This window comes from Agelaius phoeniceus, chromosome Z (genome assembly GCF_051311805.1).
Source record: "Agelaius phoeniceus isolate bAgePho1 chromosome Z, bAgePho1.hap1, whole genome shotgun sequence".
Taxonomy (NCBI): Eukaryota; Metazoa; Chordata; class Aves; order Passeriformes; family Icteridae; genus Agelaius; species Agelaius phoeniceus.
Genome location: NC_135303.1, coordinates 60764055 through 60790809, shown reverse-complemented (window position 1 = coordinate 60790809; position 26755 = coordinate 60764055). Strand labels below are relative to the sequence as shown.

At 40.1% G+C, this 26755-nt stretch overlaps 1 protein-coding gene and 1 long non-coding RNA gene across 4 annotated transcripts in view; one reads left to right on the top strand and one right to left on the bottom strand.

Annotated features, from left to right (window-relative positions):
• Positions 1 to 334: 334 nt before the first annotated feature.
• LOC143692036 (uncharacterized) lies at positions 335 to 25957 on the bottom strand. The gene is made up of 3 exons (XR_013179896.1): positions 25814 to 25957; positions 4130 to 6210; positions 335 to 2279 (listed from the first exon to the last, which is right to left on the bottom strand). It is a non-coding gene; the product is annotated as an uncharacterized LOC143692036 (long non-coding RNA).
• Positions 25275 to 26755, top strand: part of DENND4C (DENN domain containing 4C) — a 72438-nt gene continuing 70957 nt past the window's right edge. For 2 of the 3 annotated variants that reach the window (XM_077171508.1, XM_054652108.2), the window contains exon 1: positions 25275 to 25432. The gene's annotated coding sequence lies outside the window, so the exon portion shown is untranslated. Of the gene's footprint in view, positions 25433 to 25883; positions 25906 to 26755 lie in introns of those variants that run through there. The other variant, XM_077171509.1, reaches the window with a different exon arrangement.

Below are 26755 nucleotides of genomic sequence, written 5' to 3'. Positions count from 1 at the left end.
GCCGAGCGCCGGGGCACTGGGGCACCGACTGTGCTGAGTTGGAAGAGACTCAGGGATCATCGAGGCCAGCTACCGGCCCTGCACAGGGCAGCCCCAAGGGTCACACCGTGTGCCTGAGAGCACTGTCCAAGCGTTTCTTGAACTCTGGCACGCTAGTGCTGTGACCACTGCACTGGGGAGCAGGGAACTTCCCTATTCCCGTGTCCAACCACCCAAGGGGTGAAGAACCTTTTTCTAGTATTCAACCTAAACCTCCCCTGACAGTAGAGCAGAATAAGTGGAACAAACAAGAATTTTTCGTTTATTTGAACAGATTTATTACACCTCTGCTAGCATACATACCAAACACTTAAACGCACTCTACTCTTTTCATTACATGGTTGTCATCTGAGAGCTCTCTTTGTTTCTTTTCCTGGTCATGTGGCTTCTCAGGTGTAAACCACTCAGCATGCCATGGCTACAACAAAAGTAATCAACACCCTTTGTCATGAGTGACTCTACTGGGAATTCTAGACCGTTCCAGGAATTTATTTACTAACAAGTAGCACCATTATTTGCAGTACAGAAACACCCAAGACTCTCACAGCCCAGTGACACACTCTGCCAGAATGCAGTAATAGAGATAGTACCAACCCCTTGACAGTCCTTGGCAGGCTAAGAATGTAGATTGTGTTCATGTTTTTTTCACAATAGGTGCCCTTCTGTATTTTATATACTTGGATGGGCTTATCTGAAGTTTTGAAAATCTACAAACTTGCCTCTTGAGAACATTGCCTTTGTTACAGAGGCAGTCAGACAGGGAGATGGCAGGGGGAGGAAGGGGGAGAGGATGACATTACATCTTGGATTGACCAAATTCCTCAAATATCATAAAACAGAGAGAGCAGTGGTGTGGTCCATGTCAAGACTGATGAAGGGGAAGGCAGAAGAGTATCAAGAAAAGCAGTTGTAACTGATAACACAAAAGCATGACACACCAGCCTTTCCTAAAAGAGGAAAGCAATAATATATATTATACCCTATATATAATATATACCCTATCCTTCTCTTCCATGAGGCAAGGGCAGATATTTAAAGTCACATAATGCATCTAAGAAGTTTCATTCTTTCAAGAAGTAATTCACAGTAATACATCAGCACATTCAACCATCCAAGTCCATTTAATTAACATTTTTAAAAATAAGTCCACCTACAGATCCTTAACTGTAGAAAAAAAAAGTTTAAAGACATTAGCTAATTGATCAGACAATAAATCTATCTATCCTTTGGTGCCTCTCTTTTAAACACACTTTAATGTCCTTCATGATACAGAACACCTCAGGTTTCAGCCACCTGTCTCTGTAACACAGCTCTGACAGAGATAGCAGCAATAGATAACATGGGTCCCTCAGCTTGTCTTACCATCTTAGTTCAGCCAAGTGGAGGAGCTGCTGGAACATCAACGCCAGGCTCTAGCAGTGCTCAGGGAAGCCAAAGATCATCCCTGCTGTGGCATCACTGAGGCAGGGGCTGGCAGCCCCGGGAAGCTGAAATGGCAGGATGTGGGATGCTCTAGGGAAGGCTGGGCAGGGACAGTGAGCCCTGTCTGTGCCATCGAGGCCCTGACCAACAGTTCCAGCAGGGGACAGCTACTTCCACTTGTCTTGAGACCATGTTATCAGCTGTTCCCTAGCAAGGTGACAGAAAGGCCAAAGGGGAGAGCAGTGCTAAGTCTGAAGGGAAGCGAGTAGTATACTAATATTCCTTTAGGAACAGGTGTAGTCTAGTAGGTGGTTGTAGGGCTGACTGACAGCTAGTGCTAGTGTATTAACCAGATCAGGTACAGGGATCTTCATCTGACCTTACAGCTAGTGGAATGAGGGAAATCTTGGGAACTCAAAAATGAGGGACTGAGAGCCCTTCCCATGGATTGAAGCTACTTTTATTTAAAAGTCATCATGCTTGCACATTGAGATCACTAGCCATAACCTCTTCTCAGTCTTTAGGATGACTGTTCAAACAGTGAAGTGGTATCATACTCCTAATCAAGTAATGAGAAACTATCCAAAAACTGTCTGTTTGGCCTGCAGAGAGCAGAGAAGGGCGTCCCTTTGGAGCTGTCAATAAATTATGCCCACTCACAGCCTTAGGAATCTGGCAGGCTTTGAAGGACTGCCTCCAGACACAGTTTTTGAGGCTCTCAGTAGGGAGCTAGAGCCACAAGAAAACTGACATGCCGTCTTTGCCTCAAGTTCTTGCCAGTAGCACAGGCACTGAAGTATTCCCAGCAGTCAGGAATGCTGTAGGGACACAAAGGAAAAAAAGGTGTTTATAGCTATGAAGGATGGATGGTTCTGGGTCCATAACATAAATAATCAATTAAATTCATTACACCCATTCATTTGACCTCAAAGATGTCTAATATTCAAAGAACATTTTTCTTTTACATGTTTAGAGATGTCATGTGAGATGCAAGTGATTCTAATGAACTGGGAATCAATTTACTTGAGTTGGACACCCTGAGACTGTTAATTGTGAAATAACACAATTATCAAAGAATGTTTTCTCTCAGCTTTCTCACTGTTCCCCTTTCTTTCCAGTCTCACAGTAATTAGTTTCTAGGCTTTGTAATCCTGTCTTGCACCATTCTTTCTTGGAACTGGCAACTTACTTCTTATTCACCTAAACTGTTTATTTGCCTTACTCCTTGGGTTTGGGATTAGGCCTTTTGTATGTTCCCGTATGAAAAGCTTTCCCCTTGTCTTGATTAATCATGTCAATAGTTTTCCTGCTGTGACTCACTTAGTTTTCCTGTCTCCAGAAGAGGATATCAGATTTGTGAGGCCTGATCCTCCTTTTGAAAGTCCACACTAATTGTACTTAGAAAGAATAGTATCCTTATTCTGCTCTGCCCAGAATTAAAGCACTCCACCTATTGTTTCTAAGTAACACAACCTCCAGGTTTTCTTTATAACATAAAAAAATGTTATGTACTTTAACATTTTTTTCTGGAACGTCCTTATCTTTCAGTGTGTCTTATGTTTTGTTAGCTGTCCAAAGATCATTACCTCTTTCCTCTTCAGCTGTAACAGAGTTAACCTGACATCTGATTCAAAAGAGACTAACTGGGTCAAACTTAGTTCTCCTCTAAATACTTTAAGAAAGGCAAAAGCAAGCAACAGTATCATCAATTACAGGCAGACTATACAGGCACTATAAACCCACCCCCACAACAGATGTAACGTGTTTAATTAAGACAGAAGAAGAAGGAACAGGACTAACTCATGCTGGCTTGATAAGGACAGGGAGTCAATTATACATATTTACATATAGTACAGGATTTTTTTTTTTTAATTTGACTACAGTTCCTCTATAACCTTGCCAGATATCATCAGAAGGCTAGGCAGCAACCTGTTGTTATAGTGTCATGCTGCACTTCGGAAAGATAACAGCAAGTCTCCATGTCTCATGTGACATGTAAATCTTATCAGCCCATGTGTACCCACTTAGTTTTCACCCTTTATGTAGTAAAACACACTAGATGAGGCCATGACAGGAGTTATCAATAAAGCAGTCTATTTTAAAAGACAAATTATTTCATAATAACTTACCATCAGAAAGAAAAATGTCCTTGTTTTGCCATTATCTAGGTACCATCAGTTAAACAATACACCAAGTATTGCATTTATGCTAACAAGATCCTGTAACTGTTTAATTGTATTTCATAAACAGTCAGGAGATGTAGCTATGGATAAGGATTTTGTTGGTAGATACAAAATGCATAGGACAAAAATGTCCAGGCCTGTTCTAGAACTAAGTAACAGTTCTAGGACTATTAATATAACAAATAACTAATTAAAATGTAACTATTAAAATATAGCTATTAAAACTATATTTGTTGTACTGTAAGACCTTCCCACCACAAAACCTGAGATATTTCATGTTATTCTCCACTTAATCACATTCTTTTATAATATTTTATCAACAAGCCACTTATTAGCAACTAATCTTTTCTTTTTATCTAGATTTGAGAGTTTCCTTTATTAAGTTCCAAAAGATCTAGTTCCTTACTAGATGTATATTTATTCTTATATACTGCATAAGAATCTAAGGTGAATGCACTACAAACATCCAAGCTTTCTCTACTTACATTTCTTTGACTTGATACAAAAAGAGGAAAGAGGGCCAGACAGTTGCTGGAAATCATTTGGTGTGACTGTCTTCCTGGGTTCTATTTTGATTTAGCTGCAAAAGATCCTGTGGCAAAAGCTTCTGGAGACAGAATCAAGTCTCATGTTTGGCAGTGTGGAAGACATTCTTCTTTTACAGCCCAAAAAGGCTTCCATGGAAGCCTTGCTGTTACTCTACCATGTTTGTGGAGGATACTCCTGATACTCTAAGCTTTCCACAAGCTCCCCACCTTAGTGGCTTTTTTTCCTTGAACAAGGCTAAATGTCTCTCTCTTAGAAACATTTTAGCATCCCTGGGTAGCACTGGAAATTGTCCTCTTGACAAGATACTTGCTCTCAATATATGCTGTTGATGTGCAACTCATGCATGGAAATGTTCACATCCCCTGGTTAAGGCCCACTTGGCTGTTTTGCCACAATCAATAAAAATTACTCCTCTTTTTTGCAGTACAGAGTTCACCAACCTGCTAAATCAAACACTATTTATACTATCAAATCAGGCTATTAGGTGCTTGCCTAATGGTACTGCGCAATGCATGTACACAAGATTATGTATTCTGGTCCGTGGTTCAGGGGAAGGAAAAGCAGCAGATCAAGGTTCAAAATCCACTGGTAACAATGAGGGTCTCCCCTAGATTCCATACTTGCTAAACACAAAACTGATGATCTGGAAGTTTCTACTGCTATGTTAGCATGCCATTCATTTCAAATTCACCAGCTCCAGTAAGAAGCAGAGTTTAGGTATCTCATTTTATTAACAGGCACACATGGCTTCCTGTCAGACTGGAGTGTAATGCTGTGAAAACAGAGCTCATCAGTGTTGACCTACCCTAAGTTACAGAATTTATAACTACTAACTCTGTTTCTCCATATAATCTCAAAAAATTCTTCACAGGGTTGCTGCTTACTTCTGTTTAATTGCTCATTTCTGAATTATGTTCTTGTAATCAGAAAAATGATGTCCTTGTAGTCAGAAACAGAGCCACTCACCCCCAGTGCTCAGAACCAGAAGTAAAGTGAACTTAAAAAACCAGGAATGTTAATGAAACTGGTTTCAGATTCATAGCTACTATGCTTCACAATCTAGTAGCGTTTTCTATCAAATTGGCAAGCCTGGGCTGGTAGCTAACATAGCTTTGAACAAGGGCAAATTTTCCTGAGTTCTAACAGGAGTTTCCAGATATTCAGTACCTCTGAAAGGCATGTCCAACTCATATTCAAAATAAAGTTGCCTTAGAAACTGGATTCTAGTTTTCTTAGTGCTTCAATTTTCCCAATTGTAAAATTAAAACGGTGAGTTCACTTTGTTATTAACAAATAAATATGAAATGCATTCAGTGATCTCCAGTCGTTGGGAAAGTTTTGATCTGTAGTCCTATATCTTTGTAACTAATCTTTAAGGTCCCTTCTAACCCAAACTATCCTATGATTCTGTGATTTTATGCTCTGGATCTAATCTAGCACTCTTACAGTTTTATCTTACCACTGGAGGGGAAAAAGTTTTCTTAATCTGAGTAAGAAAGTATTTTTTATCTGAACTAATTAACCAAAAGTCCTAATGTAGGAAAAATGTTTGTAGATTTAATTTCAATGGGATAGTGTAAGTCTGATAGTTAAACTGTAAATTTGTGTGAAAACTATATCTTCATTGACTGTACAATCAGTAGGCAAATTTAAGAATACTTCTTTCCTTTTCAAGAGCATGTGGAAAACTCTTTCCCAATCTCTTTGTCTTTGTTTTGCTATATGAGGTTACTTCTTCCTTAGATTTATTGGCAAAGGACTCCCTGAGAGTGTTTCTTAATTTACTTCTGGCAAGATAAGTCTAGCTAAGCTCGCCTTGACAGGTTCAAGGCAGATAACAAGCAACTTGCATTAGGACGTGAGATGATGTTTCTCAATGTTCTGTCATCTGAAGTTCAAGGAAAGCTAGTAAAACAGGCAGATGCTGAAGGTTGTTCTTTGACAGCTTCTGTTTCCTCTTAGAAACCAGAAGAACAGACATCAGCAAATCCACAAAGGTCCAAACTTGCAACAGAAACTGAAATGGAGAAGGAGAAGAAAAGCACTTAGGATAAAAAAATAGTATCTCCATAAACTTAGTTGAGTGTCGCAGATATCTTTTCACTAAAAATCCCTTCTTAGGATTTTTTCTCTTCTGAGGAGCTGAGGCCTCAGAAACAAAATGTAAACAATGGTTATCTGCTGCTGTGGAATGCATCAGGTGGATTTTTGATTGGCCCATCTTGGATGTTTATAATTAAGGGCCAATCAAGGCCGAGATATCTCAGACAGAGTCCGAGAGAGCTGCCTTTTGTTATCATTCTTTTCTATTCTATTCTTGGCTAGCCTTCTGAGAGACAAAACCTTTCCTTCTATTTCTTTTTGGTATAGTTATAATGTAATATATATATCATAAAATAATAAATCAAGCTTTCTGAACATGGAGTCAACATTCTCGTCTCTTGCCTCATCCAAGAACCCCTGTGAGCACTGTCACAGTTGAGTTTCTGAAAGTGATAGAAATTCAGCATTTATACTATTTTGTTAAATATATTCTGAAGATTAAAAAATCTGGTCCTCTTTGCCACATGCCCACCAGGGTAAGATTCCATCACTCATGAACTTTCAGAATTTGGATAGCTCAGCAATTACCCATCTTAAAGTATCCACTTGTATCAAGTTCACAAATAATTAATGGATAATAATGCCTCATTTATTATGGAGAGGAGCAGCCATATTTGTTTGAGGGTACAATGACAATATTCTGAAACTTGTACAAAGTTCACTGAAGAGGAACTGAAAGGCATTTTAGTCAACAAAACCACCAAGTTCTTATTCCTCTGATGCCCTGGCAGGTTAAATGCAGAGACAAAATGGTACAAAGAAATTGAGAAAAAATTGCTACTTTAGCATTTCCCAGGTGTCTCCTCTTCTGTGGATAGAGATGTCAACACCTTCTCAGATCTGCCAAAGGAGAGAATTGTGTAATACTCCCCATGTCCATCAAATTACACCTGGTTATTTCAGATAGCTTAAGTAACGTTGTTAACTCATCTCACATTGCCTCACATAGGTTAATGAACGAATAATTTACACAAGAAGATCAACCTCTAGATATGAAACCCTTGTAACTTAGTAGAGGATAACAATCTGTTCCATCAGCATTGGTGAAATGAAAAGAAGCTGCATCTCCCCTGTACAATACTGTAATCATGCAGTAAAATCATCACAGAAGAGAACTTGGAAGAATTACATTCTCACCGAAGTATAATTTCATACATGAATAGTCTCCCAGGATTTAACTTTGAAACAGCTGGAATGAGGGCTTAGCACAGTACCCTGACATTCTCTTTGTAAAGCCCCGTTCTGTAACCAAATGAACAATAGGCGGTGAGCCTATGAAAAACTCTGCAGTTAGACAATGAAACTGTGATCATAAAAGATTCCAGGACTAAAGTAAAGTCAGCTTGAATTATGTGTACAGAACAAGGTCATTTGTTGGAACTACATCTTCCATTCTTACAAGGGAACATGTAAAGAACAAAGCAGGGTAGAGCACAAAAGCAAAGACTGTAATGGAAGGATCAAGACCATCAGGCTCTTTTGTAGAGCTTATTAACGCCAGGTGAAACTCAAAATGGACTATTTTGGTGGATTTGTTTTTTTTAATATATCTTTTGTTAGATAATCCTGGCTATTCCTGGAAGGCATATGTGCCTTTGGTACATATGTACCTTTATGCCAGTTACAGACTGGTTCCCCTCTTTGGGCAACAGTTTTTTACAACCAGACTGAAATCTGGTTCCTAATTTTCTGGGTCTGGAGGGACACCTTGCATTGTGCTGACTGTTAGGTATGTTCACAAGCACAGTTTTCTCCCAGGAAACCTATCAGTATGACTGCTTCAAATACCAAAATAAATGTCAAATTTTTACACATTAATTAGTGTAATATATATACTAGTTACTGTGGCAAATAGATTAAAAAGCAGAAGACTGGAGAGGAGTCATTTACAATTGTAAATTGCTCAAATGACTTTGCAACTGGGAATAACTCTGGATAAGCAAAAGTGAAAAGCAGACCAGTGATCCTCTAGCATGGACTGAGTTTAAAAGTGCCTGCATGCCCACTTGTATACCTCTGCCCAGGTATTGCTTGGGGGATACCCCAGTTCACAGGGGTATTATCACAGAAATTAATTCACTCTTTGTGTTCAAGCCACAAGTCCGTGGTTGTTCCCTCTGCCTGCCTGTGTCAGCTCACACACTAATGTATGCCAACGTAAGCACTGTAAGTGCATCCCTCCTCACAGGCTAACCAGGTTGTGAGTTCAAGAAAGTCTGAGCTCCCCATGTTGCACAGGCTGGCCACTCCATAAGGGAGGGGAGCTGGGAGCTGAAGGAGACCCCAGAAGTTTGCCCAGAGCCCAGGACATCAGGCAAGGTCAAGGTCATGAGACAGGGTTGGGGAAAGCCAGCAATATGAGCCAGCAATTCAGAGTTAGGACCAGGCACTGTAAGGTTAACAAGTGATCACCTGACAGGACCATAGTGATGAGGAAGGTCCAAGGTCAGGATGGGACATCATCCTGTGCTCAAGGGTCTGGACACAGATTAGCAGGCTAAAGGTCAGGCATGGACAGGATTGTGATGCAGTACTGCCTGTATCTCAGGTAGGATCCAATCACTACACGGCAGCACCTTACGTCAGTTCCCACAGGAAGGTAAGGACTTTCTGCAGTACTGTCTGCAAGGAATGTCTCTTGGAGGGATCTCTCCAAGCTTACCAGAGAGAAGGGATAGTCCTCAATGATTTTAAATTAGCCCTGAGGTAGCCAAACCCCCAGGAGGAGGGATGGTCTCAGGGCCCTTAAACAAGTGTATTTCATAGCTCCAGTAACCAACAACCACTGAGAGAAGAAAATAAACCTAACTCAAGGGCTGAGAGCTCTTCTTATTTCTGTCAAGCCAACTTCTTGCTCTTTCCAGATTTCTTTGATTTTTTTTCCTTCTTCTGCCAGATACTTAAGGTTTCTGTTTTGAAGTTTAAAAGCAGAAGGATGATACAAAGAGAAAGCAGAAATTAATTCTGCTAAGTTACTCCATGCCTGCTAAAAAAGGTAACAGTATGTCTCTTCCTTCAAGAGATTAGGACAATAGATTTATAAATTCACCCCAACTTACTGCTTAGTAAGTAAATAGTGCTAAGGCTATAACTGCTCTTTCAAACAAGAATTATGACAGATAAGCACTAACAATTATTTCATGAAATTGCTGCTAGCATCACATAAGAATGAACAACTAGAGACCTCAACAAGTGATTTTTCACTCAAATCCCAGGAAGCAGGCACTGCATCTGAAGGCATGCAAAGAGCCATTTGAATAGCCATGCCCTTCCTAATCCAGCAGTGGGAGAGTTCCAGGGTAACTACTTTCCAAACACCTGCAGACATCTCCCTATAAGGGAGGTATCTCTCTTTAGTGCCTTAAGCAAGTGGAACCTACTTTAAGTTTTACTTACAAAAATATCTCTAGCCTTTTTTTTGATATCTACCAAAAGCCTATGTTTCTTCAACTTTTCATACTTTGTCACAATCAGGTTTTATCTGCACTAAGCAAGTATACTCTTGGCTTAGTCAGCATTTCTGTTCTAGCTAGGCTGCCTCTAAAAAAACCAAAAGAAAACCCCATATCATGTGGAGTTAAAACCTATTCCTTTATACTAAAAACCTCGGTGTCTTTTTCCTTGACTTTCCTCAGAACAATTCAGCTAATTGTGAAGTATTTTTCTCATATGGAACCACTTTTTCTTAAAGTGAACAATAGTGAGTCAGTGAGTCAGCAGACAACAAGCTTCCTGAGTGAAGTCAGTGGTCCCTATTTCCCCTCTATTTTGTAATGCAGTGGGATGAGTCAGACAGACAGAAAGATTGCCAGACTGCTGTATGTATTTACCAGAATTGCTAAATACTTCATCTTTGACCTTTTCTCTAGTTTCTCTTTCCTTTCTTTTTGTACATTTGTAGTCTTTTGTAGCAAAACCAACACTCTTGATTTTAAAAATAAGGAAAGACAACAGATTCACAAATTAGGGTATCTTCTCCTTTTTTTTTTACTTGCTCATCCCTCTGATCAGTAACTACATTTACACAAATAGTAAGGACAGATCTAGCCAGGTAGCAGAAATCCATTAATTTATTCTCTAAATAATTGATGTCAATACCTCACTTTTTGCTAAATCCCTTTATGGCCTATTTATAAAGCTCTCTTTCTGATAAAGCTGCAAAACTATGGAGCTTCTGTCAGAAAACAGACATCATGGCTTCCTTTAGATATGTAATATTTCTTATAGCAGCTGAAACTAAGAAAAAGAAAGCCAAAAAAACAAACAAAAAAAACCCACCCCAGCTCTGTGCTATTGCTCCATAAGAACTTTGAAATTTTGGAACCACTTACAGTGACATCTGAAAATGTAATCCAAAAGAAAAAATTATAACTTTCCAAAACCACATAATCTTCTCAAATGTATTATACACTATTTAAAGCGCAAAACATGGTCCTCCTCATGGAAATTATGCTAATAACATGAAATAATAATGATATTCAGAATGATTTTGCACCAATAATTAATAAAGTGTAGGAAAACTTAATTAGGAGCAAAAGGGCTTTTTAAAATTGTTATTATTAAACAAGCATTTCACTTCTGACAGTCCTAATTCTCAGACTTAAAAAATACATCAGAAACTTGTTATTAACTTCACTAAACTTTGGATTAGATTGCAAGTGATCTGTCTAACTTCCCTTAATGAGCAGAAGAGGTTCCAACAGGCATTGAATAAATCTCTCAGAGTTGGAGGCCACTCTTCCATGTCAGTCCTTTTCTGGACAAAAAAAAAAATCCTACTTTCTTATGTTATTGGCAGATAATGGTTCATTCAGATCTGAATCAAAATACAAAAATAAAGCATCATGCTGTAAAATGGCTCATATTTGTAAGCTCAGCATCAGTATAAACCATGAGAGTACATGCAACTGAATAGCTTTGATGTACTCTGTTCCCTCAGATGGAACAGCCTCACAGTCTTTTATTGCTTTTGTAGAATGACTTCACTTTCATGCTCACTTTCTCATCCCTCTTTCAAAGACAACACTTATGAACTTACTCAAACTGCTCAGGTTTGTTGGCTTCTAGACAAACTCTAGACTATTTGTATTTGAATAAAAAATGAGTGGGTGTGACCTGTGGACAGTCATGGTCACTAAGTATACAATTCTTAAACCTATTAATCTTCCTCCTTCTTAGCAGCGATGGCTTTATCAGCTTTCCAGCATTTTTCTATTGATAGTCTTAACTCAGTACTGATCTTCCAAGCTTTTCTCACAAAGCTTAAAAGTACATATGTAATTCAATATGAGTAAATTTCTTTCCTTGCTTTTTGATGTAGAATCATAGAACCATTAAGGTTGGAAAAGACCTCCAAGATCATTGAGTCCAACCTTTGACCAAACACCACCATGACAACTAAACCATTGCTCTAAGCAGTATTCCAGTCAGTTCTTAAACACTTCCAGAGATGGTGACTCCACCACCTCTCTGGGCTGCTCATTCCAATGCTTGATAACCCTTTCAAGTAGAAATTCCTTCTTTTGTCTAACCTGAACCTCCTCTGGTGCAACTTAAGGCCTTTTCCCCTTATCCTGTCACCAGCTGCCCTAGGGGAAGGGGCCAATTCCCACCTTGCTACAACCTCCTTTCAGGAAGTCATAGATAGTGATAAAGTCTCCCCTGAGCCTCTTTTCATCCAGGTTTAACAGCTCTAGTTTCCTCAGCTGCTCCCCATAAAATCTGCACTCCATACCCTTTACCAGCCTCATTGCCCTCCTCTGGACATGCTCCAGCCCCTCAATGTCTGTCCCACAGTGAGTGACAGGCCCAGAACTGGACACAGGATCTGAGGTGCAGCCTCACCAGTGCCAAGCACAGAGGGACAATCCAGGATGCCATTGGCCTTCTTGGCCACTCGGACACAGCTGGCTCATGTTCAGCCACTGTCCCCAGCACTGCCAGGTCCTTTCCCACTGGGAGGCTTTCTAGGCACACTGCCTCTTCAGCTTGTGGTGTTACATGGGGTTGTTGTGCCCCAAGGGAAAGACCTAGCACCTGGCCTTGTTTAACCTCATTCCATTGGCCTCTTAATTCTGCTTACTGCTGTAACTTCACTTGGATTTCCTCCACCAGTTGTTATTTAATGTACCTTTAAGTCCCTCTGCTAGCAAAATTGTTTAGGTAGTGGATCTATCATAAGCCAAGGCTGTTTGTAAGTAAGCAATTTTAGTTTTATACATATATTTACTAAATTCATATTGGATGTGAGCAATGCATTAATTTTTAAATGGATGTGAGCAATGTCTTCTCATGGACAAACACTTAGCTAACATATTCCTGAATAAATTCCACATCATTTATAAAAGCATTGTCCTATGCTAAATATTTAAAAACAAAAACAGATTTGGGCATTAGAGGTATACTTTAAAAAAAGTATCCATGTCTACTTTAAAAAAAATAGGAACTTAGTGTAGATGTTGGCCATGAATTTTGTGTCACTAAGTTACTGGTGAACTTTTCTGTATTTAAGTGGAATTTATAGTTTCTCAAACTCATGGGTGTCTTTGACAATCATATGAGCAGGAATAAAGAAGACATCTATACTCTGAAGAATACAGTTTTAAAGCAGACTCTATATTTTTGGTAACTTTCATCTCTATAACTTCATGTAATTTAGAATTTAATTTTTAACTCTATTACTGGATGCAAACAAATATTCTGAAGACCAGAAAAACAAAAACCTTGGGAATACCAAGCTCTTCTAATTCCTTAGTATGTTTGATAATGACTGGATAGAAAATTTCCAATACAGTCTTGAGTATTAGAAAGCATGCTGGTCACTTCGGGGACCCTTTCTCCATTTGAGTGCACCAAGCATTGATTGAACAGAGTTTTTATCATACACACTGATTATATATTCATTAACTGATTATATATTCATTAACTATCCCCACTTGCTTGACTTTATTTGACATAATCACACCCCTTAGTGTAAGCCTTTATCTGATTCTTTGGGATCTATATTCAATGTCCAGTGTCCTTTCAGTGTGGCTGTTCCTTGACCTCTGCTTCTGAGTAAGTGCAATATCATTGTTTTGCACAACTTCTACTTTGCCAGCCAGAGCTGAGCTGGCATCCTGCTTGTGTTTTGCATGACTTCTGTTTGCCTGGGTTACATACTTTATTTATTTCTCCAAACTTGTGCTGTTGTGTTTTACTGTCCTTGATAAGACCAAATGTTGTTCTGTTCTACTGACCTTACCAAGTGAGTAAAATGCTGTTCTGTTCTGCTGTCCTTACCATGTTGACCAGCAAATTTCACAGACTTTTCTCAATCTTCAGTTATTGTAACTTGTGGCAGAATGACTGCAAGCTGCCTCACGACGATCTGCACTATGTGCTGGAGGGGAGTCCAAGGTCTGGAGCCTGGAGTGCCTCTTCCCCCTCCTTCTCCAGTAACCTTGGTGATTGCAGAGCTGTTCCTCTCACATATTCTCTCCCTGTTCTTCTCTAGCTGCTGTTATTTCTGCTCAATACTACGTTATCACAGAGGCATTATCACCATTGTTGATGGGACTGGCCACGGCCAGTAGCAGGTTCCTCTCAGGGCTGTCTGCCATTGGCTCTGTCAGACATTGAGGAAGCTTCTAGGAGCTTATCAGAGAAGATAAGCTCCCCCTGCAGATCCCCTGCTACCAAAACTTTGCCAGGCAAACCCAGTACTGATACACAGCATAAAACCTGTCACTAACACAAGTCCGATCACAGTTTCATATGAAAGTATGAGATCTGGTGTACAATTCCACATACAACATATAAACTAGATGTACAAGAGTGAAACAGTCATTCTAGAAGAAATTATTTAGAAGTAAGCATACCATGTTGCATAAGACATATAAGAAACCCATAACCATAGTAACATGACAAAAAGGGCTGCCCAGTTCAGCACAAAAATAATAATTGAAGTGAAAACTTAATTCCTGTTAAATTTATACAGATCTGCTGAGTAGTAAGATTAACATACCATATTCTAATTCTAAAAAAATTATGTCATTCTCTGGGTAACTACTCATTTTCATCTAAAAAACATTGTTATTCTTATTAAATACTAAAGGATGGCCAGCCCTAGTCATGTGGCTACTGTGAAAACCCATTCTTAGAGGTCAAGCAACATCAACCTAAACTACACAAAATTACTCCTGACTTTTCAAGACTCCTTAAACACACTGCATTTTACTAAGACAAGAGGCATGGAGAGACTCTTATAGATTGCAAGAGCCTTCAATGAACTGAGAGAATTAACCAGGACAGTTTCACTCAGGAGAATCAGTTTCCAAAACAGTGACAACCATCAAAGCTTGCAATTATCTTCTCAGTGAAAACAGTATTAGGTGCTACTACAGCAAGTGATGGGTTATGATTTCTGTCCCTTAAATACCACAGAAATACCATTTTATTTGCTAAAAAAAAAGTGTTTTGTCCTCCATAAAACCAGTTATAAGATTTGCTTCTGCCTTACAAGTATCATCTAGCCAATTTAACAGTATTCTATGGCTTGCAGTTTACAGACTGTTAAAAATGAAAACAATTAATTGAACAAATTAAAAGAATACTGGCTTTTGTGTTTTATATTAGATTTGGAAAGAAACATGTGTCACAACAGAAATTAAAGTTTAGCCTATTAACCACAATTTTAAAAACCTTCTTATGAATACTACATCATTAAAAAAATTACAAAATCTTTAGAGAACCTTATACATAGTGTGAAGGACAGTATGAAGGAACATGCAGGAATTATTCAAAATATCTCAGTGGAATATAAACAAAATAGAATGCAAACAGCAGCTTTGTCTATTTATAATAACCACAAACTTATTTACAGACTTCCAGAAGGAGTAGCTATAATTTGGAATACTTTTCCTCCTCTTCCTCCAAAAATCACACTATTGCTAACATGTGTAGAATCTCTTGTGTTCCTTCCCTCATTACAAAGAAGAATAAATCCTATAAACCACAAGTTGTTGCCTTCCTCCCTCAGGTCAGGACAGCTGCATGCCCTGTTAATTACAAATAAAATTAAGACATTTGCACTCCCGTTTTAATTATATCTGTGTGTAGCAGCACTCTGCCTAAAGAAAGTCCATGCAACACCAGCAGGACACAACACATTCGAATTATGTTTAAGTATCAGGACCTCCCAGATCACAAATTTTAGCTGGTTTTTAAAATTTTAAAAATTGTCATCAGAAAGATAGGTAATTAGGTATTTAGGGTCCATGTGATAAACAGGACCAGATAACCAGATATTTTAGTGTAGCAATCCAGACATATAAGGAATATGTAAGACACAACCCAGTAAAGTGCTTAAACATTCGTTTAACTTAAAAGCTTGACAACATCCATAATTAGGGAAGCCTTCATTATGATGATTTTATTGCTGAACTTTTGAAAATTTTCAGCTTTTTAGTAACAAAGCTAGTGTCTGAAATTTCCTGAAAGGAGATTATACAATACTGCCACTCTCTGTCAGGGAGAACTGAAAACACAACAAAACCAAATAGAGGTGGAGACAATTTGATGGAACGAAATCAAATAACTTTCCCGTATAAGAAATTTTTAGCTCCACCTAATGGTCAGAAAGGAAGAGGTTTTTCCATACGCTTCCTATTTGCTACATCACTGTTTGGAGACAAAACTGAATAGGGTACATCAAAATAATAAATATAATTCTATCAAAATAACACTATAAGTAGAACTTACAGCAGCAATAACTGAGAAACACCAGCAATTTTACCTCATGTATTCAACAGCTAATGGATTTTTGTTGTCCTTGTAACTCGATCAATGGCATCATGGTAGTTTCCAAAGAACAGTAAATGCTCTGAGTATTACTGCATTTGTATATTAAATAATGGGAAAGGCCCTTTGTGTGTAAAGACTGGCAGCACTTGAGTGAACTGCCTGAATTTACACTGGTGAAGACCTTATGTCATGCTTTGATTGCTGAAGCTTTGTTCCATACTGTACCAATTACTCATGTAATATGCATTCTCCAGATAAAACCAAAGTCCTTCACACATGCCACTCAAAGATCTATGCGCTAATTCATTAGGTACTTGCAGGTGTGGGGTTTTCTTTCACTAGGTACAAACCTGCAGCACAGCCCATCAGATCAATTCAGTGACATCCTGCAGATCAGGTTGGTGGTTGGTTTTTTAATGTAGACATGCAAAAATTCTGTATTTACTCCAGTGGGTGTAACTGAAAACACCTTTTTTCCACATTTTGAGAAAAACAGTGTGAAGGTACCTTAGGCTGGATAAGAAGGATTCTTATACCAAGTAGTCCAGTTTGAATAATCCTATGAACACTGCAATATGTAATAAGCTACAAAAAAATTTCCCAAAGCACCATAAATTACTAAGGCAGTTGTGAAATAAACGTTTGTCTTTTTTTTAAAAAAAAAATTCTGTTCTCAGGCTTATAATACTCAAATTATCCATACCTTTACAAATATATACAGAGATTACCTTCAATAGTACACCTTTTAGTCCAACGATATGTGCTTCTGGTTCTAGATACTAAGTCACCAAGTATGGTGACTTAGATTTGGTCTTAGCTAAAAGTTTTCTATGAAAGACAGGAATATAGCTGAAATGGAAATTCCAAAGAATTTATGTAAAAACATTAAAAAAAACTCAAACAACAACCAAAAAAAACCCCACCACAACCACAGAGATGAGAGGAAAACCAGCATTAAATAGACAAGAGGAATGAGTAGACCCTAAAAAGTAGATTAACATGTCCTAACAAAATTACATTTAATAGGCCATTAAAGATTCTTAGCTTGCTCAGAATTAAGAAAAAATCTTGCTGTACCTAAATCAGCTACTCCAACTAAATTTTTCTGCAAAATGTCATGTTTAGAAAAACTCAGTAAACTCATAATAGAAATACATGAAATTGTGGAATACACAATACTGATTTCTTATTAAGACACTTGTGATCCAGTTATCCAGATTCTAATCACAGTCAAGCTCCTTTGCCTTTTTTTTTTAAATACGGTAAGGAACCCTTCTATTTCTACAGTTTTGCAAATAGGAAAACCTATTTTTTTGGGAAACGTATGTATTTTAGTGTATAAATAAGCAATTTTAGACTTTATGCTACAGTACACAGCTATTCTGAAATTGATTGATATTAATATCCATGCACTAAATTGTTTATATATGCTTGTAATGTAAAACACCAGAGGAATAGCTTCTGCTGCTATACAACAGTATGCAGTTATGAGCCTTTAAAGCTCTATATAAAGTATTAATCACTCTACTGTTTTAAATATAGTCAACATAACAAAAATCATAGCCTAACAGGCCATGCTCCAGTTACATCCAGTTGTGCTTGGGCAAAATGTTAGCAAGGCTAATTACTTTATCGGGCAATTGTTTTGGAACTAATTCATGTGTTTTTCACCCAGTGCTAACTATATATTTATTATTGCCGTTACTCATTCTGTTTGTAAAATAATTTTTGCTTTCAGATAATTTGAGGAAAATCTTGTTTGTATGTGCTTGGATTATCTCCAATTGAAACAAAATTTTCACAGGGCTTTGCAATGTTCCATAGTTATAAACCTTTGGAACAGTTAAATGAAGTCTGAAAACACTGTTCTAGCAGAGAAATATTTTGCTGTTTGAGTACTAGGTTTTTTAGTTAGTCATTAGTAACATAAAATTATAAAAACAATTAACACTTTTGACATGTTTTTATCCTGATATCACACAATGCTACAGAAAATATAAATTTTATAATATTATGATTAGCATAGAGAGATTCATAAGGAATTCATAAGAGGTAGTTAAAATCCTGGGGGAAGAAGTGGAAATACAGGGCCTTAGTATATTTCTTGTGCCTTTGTGATATGCTCTAGATTTTTCTGTTGCCTGAAAAGATATAAATTAACAGCATGCATCTGGAATATATCTGCACATTTTGCCATCAAATGGCACTGATTTGATCATACACCTAGGCTTTCTCTTTGTTATGTGATATGTTACAAATTTAGGAAAGAAATGGAGAACTGAAACAAAGATTCAGGGGAAAAAAAAGTACAATGAGCAGTTACTCCTCTGAAAAGAGTGAAGAGAAATACATGGAGCAAAGAGAATACAAACTTCTAAGGTCATGAGTGAAACCACCACCCATGGTAAGCTGCAGAGAACTCTATTTATGTACTTCGGAAAGATGAAAGACTGAGTCACTCCAGAGCCAATGGGTACGGTAGCATAGGGAGATATCCAACCACATTTCTCACTCATCTGATGCCAGAAATATGTTACAAGGTCATTCCCTCTAGCTTTCTCAAGCAGGAGGTAGAAAACTCGAACAGAGAGACCTCTCGGAATGCTGAAGTCTTTTGTGTTCAAATGACAACACTATTAGCCCAGGAATGAGCTAATAGTGTTGTCATTTGAACACAAAAGACTTCAGCATTCATGTACCTGTTTACCTGCAGAATCCTGCAAGAGAACTTCTGTACTCTGGGACACTCCAATAGGGTCAAATATTCTATTTATGTTATTCTATTCCATTCTATATTCTACTATGTACAAACCAGCCTCTGTACATTGTCTATTGTCCTATCTCAATTCCCATCCTTTTCCCTATAAGGCACCTAACAGATGAAAAAGAAACCGTGAAAGGAAAAAACAAAATCAAACATACACACCCATTTGCTGTATTTGCATATGCTCTGGAACATGGGACCAAACTCCATTAGTCACACTGAGTGATTATTTTTCCTGTTGAGATAGGGTCTCAGATAAGTGCTTCCAGGATTAAAATCTTAAGAGTGGACTTTACTTAATCCGCTAAGCTTTTAAGTTCACTTACACCAAATGTAAATAGGTTTTTTTATAGAAACCCAAACTGTCTGGATAAGGCAACTCTACCTGCTGCCTCACACATCAAACAGTACTTACCAGCTTCCACTGTGACTAGAACTACTATGAGTCTCCAACCACTTTTCAAAGGTACTTTCTGAAGAACTCTCTAGGCAGACTGAGTGGCTTGGGAAGGGGCTGCTCTTACTGATGTCTTTGTTTTGCTAGGAAATCAAAGCATTTGTTTTGATGTCTTTGTGGCATCCGTGGAGCCACAAAAAAGCTAAACCTGTGCTTTTTGGCCTCCTCCATTGGCTTGAAGTTTTTGTGGAGTCACAACCTGAGTTAACAGGTCTCACTCAGATTGCATTAAGACATCTGTCTCTGCAGACACAGAAAACCTAGTCTTCATTAGTATATAGTCAAGGATTCTTGTATAATATCCTTGCTTAATAGGATAAGCAAGGATGTTGTAAAATATTTGTTGTCGTATGTTGTATATGAGGGAGTTTTCCCCCTCATATATATCCTCATGGAGTTGGATGATTGAGGACATACTGCTGTCACTGAGATTAGAGAACAAGGGAAGAAATTGCTAGAAAAGGGGTAAAGTCAAAGGACAAAGTATTGAGAAAGCTACAGTCAAGCAACAGAGAGACTTGTGGTTAAGTCTCAGGAAGAAACACCCCCACGTATTTCCAGTGAGTTAAGTGATGCCATGTAGCTCCCAGACACCTGGGCTCTTAGCCAAAGATCCTCACAACAGTAGCTCCCAGCCGCATTCCTACTCCCTTCCCAGAAAGCATTTTGCACTCCCCCAGTGTAAGAATTGTTGCTTCTCTAATTCTTAAACAAAAACAGCAATAGAATGATAATGTTTATGTTTTCCTTGACTCCAATTCTTTTTCTCTTGTGTCCTGTTTCTCTTGTGTTCAGTTTTGTAGGATCATGCCCATTTCCAGCAGTATCTCTGAGATTCAACAAGGAGCAAGGAACACCCTATGAATATTGACAAGGTCTAACTTCTATCTTTCTGTTCAGCATAGATAAAATGACAAAGTAATTTGGCTCAGTGTTATGCATTTCCAGTCAGTGCTCAGAGGACCAATTAGATACCAGTTGAGTGGACCTATTTTATAAAATAAATGAGCTAAACGTTGGATTTAATCATAGATATTGAAGCCAAGAGAAGTTATTAGCTCATATTGCCTTCTTTAGACTACACATAAATAAAAAATGCTGCCCCAAAAAGCATATAGAAATTAAATATCTACCTTTGTTCAGTGGGTTCTATCACTTATTATTACACAGTAAGAAACTATGTCTTATTTCACATCTGAGTTTCATATAATCATAGGATGTCTTGGGTTGGAAGGGACCTTAAAGATCATCTATTTCCAAACACCCTGCAGCAATACATTCCACTAGAACAGGTTGGTCAGAGCTCCGTCCAGCCTGGCCATAAACACTTCTAGGAATGGGGCATCCACATTTTCTCTGGGAAACCTGTGCCAGTGCCTCACCACCCTCACAGTAAAGAATTTCTTCCTAATATCTAATCTAAATCTCCTCTCACTTTGAAGTTGTTCCCCACGTTGTCCTGTCACTAAATGCTCTTGTACCTTTGTGAAGGTACCTACTCATTTCAATCAAGTCAACCCAGATGTTTTGATAAACTGAGCAAGTTTTTTGCTCAAGAAAAAGAGTCTTCTCATTTCCAAGAAGTGAATTTTCTTGGAAAATGAATAAAAAATGAGGTTCTGTTATTAAAACAAGCCATTAAGACCTAAGTAAGTGCCAACAGTTAAGAAGTCAGGTTAGGTAAGTGAGGGACAAAGTGAGTCAGCATAAACTGACCTGAATTTTAAAACAGAATTTGTGTTCAGAGACGTTCCTATTAGGACAGGATCAATTATCTCAGTAATTAAAGGGGGATCAAAAATTACACAAAACACAAATCTGAGTGTACTTAAAAAATTACTGTCTTTTCTTCCTTTTTGCTCATATGGGCTGATCAGTCAGGTTCAACATGCAACAGCATAGAGACCCTTCTGTGAGTATAGAGAAGTGGCTGTTGTATGACAGCTAACCCAGGAACCTGCTGAAAAAATCCAGAACCAAATCTAACAGCAAACAACAGACAGAAACAAGTCCTAGGAAAAACGGGCATTGCAACAAGTTTGCTTTCTGGAACCCCCCTTTTCTATGTGCAGCCAAAACCAAAAACTATCATGCTCAATACTTTTTAGCTGGAATAACCTCCTTTTTCCAACCACTAAGGACATATGTAAGAAATAATACTTGAGGGAATCATAAACATTTTGAAAACAATTCTAAGACCTGTGGCCTTCTAAGCTGGACACAGAGAGACTCTAACCAAAAGCTTTTACAAGGAAAGGGAACGTGATAGTTTTCAGAAAAATATACTGAGAAAGCCTTTGGAAGATAAGTATCTCAAAAAATCCTGCCACATTCCATGCAGAAAAGATCAAGATAACCAGATTTTTTAAAATTATTAATTTCAAAGTATTCTCAAATTTAGGCCAGTATTTTAAGCAGCATATATTATTCATTTTAAAATAATTTATATAAAGAAAGGTATCCTTACTCCCCCCTGCTGGTATTCATGAAGACCTTTCCAGCAAGAATAGCTTATCTTAGGTTTTGAGCTCATAACACAGTGAAAACTAGCAAAAATTTATAATACTGGATTGAAATACTGACACTTCCAGACAATATGTGGTTTTTCCAACAGACAGGTTTGCTGAAATACAGTTGCCAATTACAGGATACATGTTTTAAGCTGAAGCTATATATGACAAAGATTTTATGTTTATCACATCTCTGTATGTCACTGATTAAATTACTAAAGCCAGAGAGAGCCTGTGGATCTTCAACTCCCACACATATCATACAGTCTGAGCAAATAAAAGTGAAACCATAACCAGCTGCACAATAAGAAAAAACACTCATATTCAGAGCTTTCTGTCTTATATGGAATTGCAGAACACAGCTATAACTGTTCTAAAAGTAAACTGTGATCAGATCTTCCACGTATTACAGTGATGGCATTACCTCACAAAATCTTTAACAGATTGCGATCACCAGAACTCCCTGGGGCAGCAGGCAACCATCCCTTTATTCATTTTCACTAACCCCTTTATAGACCCAACTCCTACTCCATCTGCCAGTTCCAAAAGCCAGAGAAGATGAAGTGGTCTCTGATGTAATTTCCATAATTCATATAAGTGCAGGCAACCACAGGATTAAAGAATTAAATCTTCCAGCAGTTACGAAGAAATTTTCACTTGTTCTGTCAGAAATCTGAAAAGGGAAGGTATTTTTATTCCCAAGGACTCAAAATAGACAAATTATTTGCTTCAATGAGTTTGAAGGATCAGGCCTACCTGGAGTATAAATTTGGCAATTGGTGATTAATCAAAGTTAAGGCAATTTTTGAAAACTATCCAAAACTACATTGAACAGAGGGAGACTTTTTTGCTACTCAGATAGCAGATTTAAACAGAATAAATAACATAAAATTCTTAAATTATTGGTTTTCAGGGTCAGTAACAAGCTGCCTGACACATGCATGATTTAGAGGGTTATGAAAAAAATAACATTGATGCTTAGATTATCTGCTTTGGTTAAAAGACAAAAAGAGTAGAATGGATCCAGAAACTCATGGTTTTCCAGGAAAGAAAACCAACCCACTACTTCTTCAGATCCAAGGATCAGAGCTAACCTCTCTGGGTGAAATAGGTTCGAAACCACATAAATTAGCTGCCTTTCTCTTAACCTCATTTTTCCTTTGGGTATGTGGAATTTAAGGATGGCATGAGCAATATCATGACTAAGCACTACCAAAAGAATGGTCATCTCATTTTTTATGGCAGATCTACTATTCAGTGACTTTTTAGGATACGTTTTTCAATCAAGAATTCAGAAACAAATGAATACATTAAAACACCACTTGAGCTTCCTGGTCAGTTATTGAATAAAACCAGAATAGTGGAACACCTGATGTCAGAGTTGCTGAGGGGTGGTAGAAAGGAAGACACCTTAGGGTAGAAGCAAACGGAGTACTATAGCATAGTTCCTCTTGGAAGAGACCTACAACAATCATTTAGTCGAACTGCCTGACCACTCCCAGGTTGACTAAAAGCTAAAGTCCTTTATTGATGCCAGTATCCTAAACCCTCTCAAACAGTGACAGGCTTAGGGCATTGACCACTTCTTTAAGAAGTCAGTTCCAGTGTTTGACCACCCTCTTTGTAAAGAAATGCTTTGCAGAGTTCAGTCTAAACCTTCCCTAGTGCTGCTTTGAGTCATTCCAATACATCCTGTTGCTGGGTCCCAAGTAGAAGAGATCAGCACCTCCCCTCTCCACATCCCCTCCTCAGGCAGCTGTTCAGGGCAGTAAGGTCACCCCTCAGCCTCCTCTCCTCCAAGCTAGACAAACCCAGAGTCCTCAGATGCTCCTCACAGGACATTCCTTCCAGCCCTTTCACCAGCTTTCTTTCCCCTCCTCTGGACACATTCAGGGACCTTCCCACCCTTCTCAGAGGGGTGCTGGGGCCCAGCACTGCACACAGGACTCAGGGTGAGGCGCACCAGGGCTGGATCCAGCAGGATGATCCCAATCCCAGCTGGTGATGCTGTGTCTGCTGCACCCTGGGATGGGGTTTGCCCTCCTGGCTGCCCGGGCACACACTGCTGGCTCACCCTGAGCTGCTGCCCACCAGCACCCCCAGATCCCTTTTGCAGGGCTGCTCTACACACACTCCTCTCCCAGTCTGTACTTGTGTCCAGTGTTCCTCCAGCCCAGGTACTGAATCTGGTATTTATTCTTGTTAGACATCATGACACTATGATTTCCAATGCTCTGATATATCCAGATTGCTCTGCATCCAAAGAGTCTCCCAAGAGAGTCAATAGCAGCCCCCAATTCAATATACTATATTAATCATCAGCAAATATACGAAATGTGCCTTCAACTCCTACCTTCTGATCACAGATAAAACCATCTGTGATCAGAAGGTAGAACAGAACCTAGAATTGAACCCTGAGGAACACCACTGATGAGCTGCTGTCAGCCAGATGTACCCACATTGGCTGCTACCCTTTGAGTTCTGCCCTTCAGCCAATTCTTCATCCACTGCACTATGAACCTACTCCTCTCCCTGCTGGACGATTTGCCCAGAAGGATGCTTCAATTACAAAAAACCTCATTAAAATACAAAAAACCAGTGTCTACCATCTTCCCTTCACCCGAGGTAAGCTCCTCTGACCTTGTCTATAGCACTACACTTCTATATCTTTCAGAAAATGTTACAAGCAGTACTTGGTTAAATGAGAGCCACCTATGAAGTGCATACCATAGTAGGTAGCTGAAATGATCATAGCCATACAAGGATAAGATGAGGTCATTTGGTCTGTTCAGCTTGGAGGAGGCTGAGAACAGTTCTCATCAGAGTCTACAGGTTCCTCATGAAAGGAAGTGTTGAGGCAGGCTGATCTCCTCTCTGGTGAACAGTGACAGGACCCGAAGGAATGATATGATACTGTGTCAAACGATGTTTAGGTTGGATATTAGGAAAAGGTTTCTCACCCCGAGTGTAGCTGGGCACAGGAACAGGCTCCCCAAGCCTGCACCAAGCTTGAGAGTGTTTAAGAAGCATTTGGACAATGCTCTCAGTTTGATTCTTGGGGCTGTCCTGTATAGGACTAAGAACTGAACCTCGATGCGTCTCTTCCAACACAGAATATTCTGTGATTCGCCAAGTTTCCTTTCTTACTTCTTTTTTCCTGCAACAACCCAACACCTCACCGAAGCCGCAGCGGGGAGAGTAGCACCCCCGTACCTCTGCCCGACCGCCCGCCTGAGGGGACACGGGGCCGGCTGCTCGGGGTGCCCGGGCACACGGGGCGGGCCGGCTGCTCGGGGTGGCTGCTGCAGGTGCCCGCGCTGCCGCGGGGCGAGCTCCGGCCGCTCCCGCCGGCGCCCCCTGGCCGCCGCAGCGCCGCTCCCCTGCCGTGCCGCTCCCCTGCCCCGTCGCTCCCGGCCCCGCCGCCACCGCCTCCTTTCTGGGCGGGCCCAGGACCCGCCTGTAGGCGTTGGAGGGGGAGAAAGTAACATGGTGGCCGCTTCCTCCCCAAACGGGAGCGGTGACGGGTGCGGCGGCTCCTGAGGCGGCGGCGGGCACGGGGCGAAGCGGCGGGGCGGGGGCGGCGCGGCCGGCGGCGCGCTCGAGGGGCAGGGGCCGGCGGCAGGTGAGCGGCCGCGGCAGGCAGGGAGGGAGGGAGGGAGGGGAGGGGAGGAGGCGGCCTGACAGGCGGGAGCGGGGGGAGGCGGGCGAGCCGCCGGGTCCGGCGCCCGCTCCCGCCTCGGGGCGCAGCGCTCGGCGGGGGAGCCCCTCTCCTACTCCCGGCTACATGGCCCCTTCCTTCCCCTCTAATCTGTCCGGAGAAACTCCCCTCCTGGCCGGACAGGCAGGGAGGCTCGGGGTGTTCCCCCGCGCCTACTCAGTCCCTGGGAAGGGCTCTTGCTCTGACCTGCCCCGGCAGAGCTTCTGCGCCGGGGCTCGTCCTTAACCCGCTCTGTGCGGCCGGGGGGTGGAGGCGCTTTCTGGGTTTTTTCACTATAATTATTACCGTGATAATTGTTACTTTCCCTGCTCCCGTCGGGCGCGGCCGCCCCACGGGAGCGCGGGGCTCTCCAGCGGCGCAGGTGGCAGGCGCTGCAGGTGAGTCCCGGGGCAGCTCCCTCCTATATTTCTCCATTTTCCTCTCTCTTTCCATGCCCTGGCTCCTCCCCTAAGCTCCGGCGTCAGCGAGTTTAACCCTTGCGGTGTTCTGTGCCGAACTGGGGATCGTCACCGGCTGTGGGAAGGCTGTTAGGATAACAGGGATCGTCCTGACTGAGTCACACTGGTATTTTGGAAGTTGGTCGTATGAGCGAGAAACGTAAAATACTGAAGATGTGAGAACAAGGAAAAGCTAAATGCATAACTTTTAATCAATCTGTATTATCATCTGAGGATATCTCGTGTGTCATTGCTGCACAGCCAGATAGCCTATGGAGCGGAAAGATCTGGTGATATGCTAGTAGGGCTTTCGTATGATAAACAGTGAAAAAATATTCACAGACGGTTTAAATATGATGTAAGCTGATTAACTGTGCTGATAATGCCAAACACAGTCCTGGAAATTGTTGGTTCTGCAGTCTCAGAAGGGATGCAAAAACTGAACAACATTATATTAATTCTAAGCTTAATGTCAATTCTGTACCAATCTTTTTAACGCTCTTAAGTCCTCTTGTCTTCTTAAGATCAAACTCGTTGCAGCCATGGACTGTTGTGCTGCTGTCAAACAATGCCTCTGGCTAACCTTTTATATCTGCATGAGGGAAGGACAAACAACAAACAGGACATTTCATTTGACTCTTTTTTTTCCCCTCTAAGTTGTGTTAGTGCAACTTCTCTAATATTTTCTTGGCTTCCTATGAAGTTTTTAAACTTGATAGGAGTTTAGGTAAAGTTTAGAAGTTTAGGTAAATCTGAGCCTGCACAATTTTTTATGTTAATAAAAAGAGAT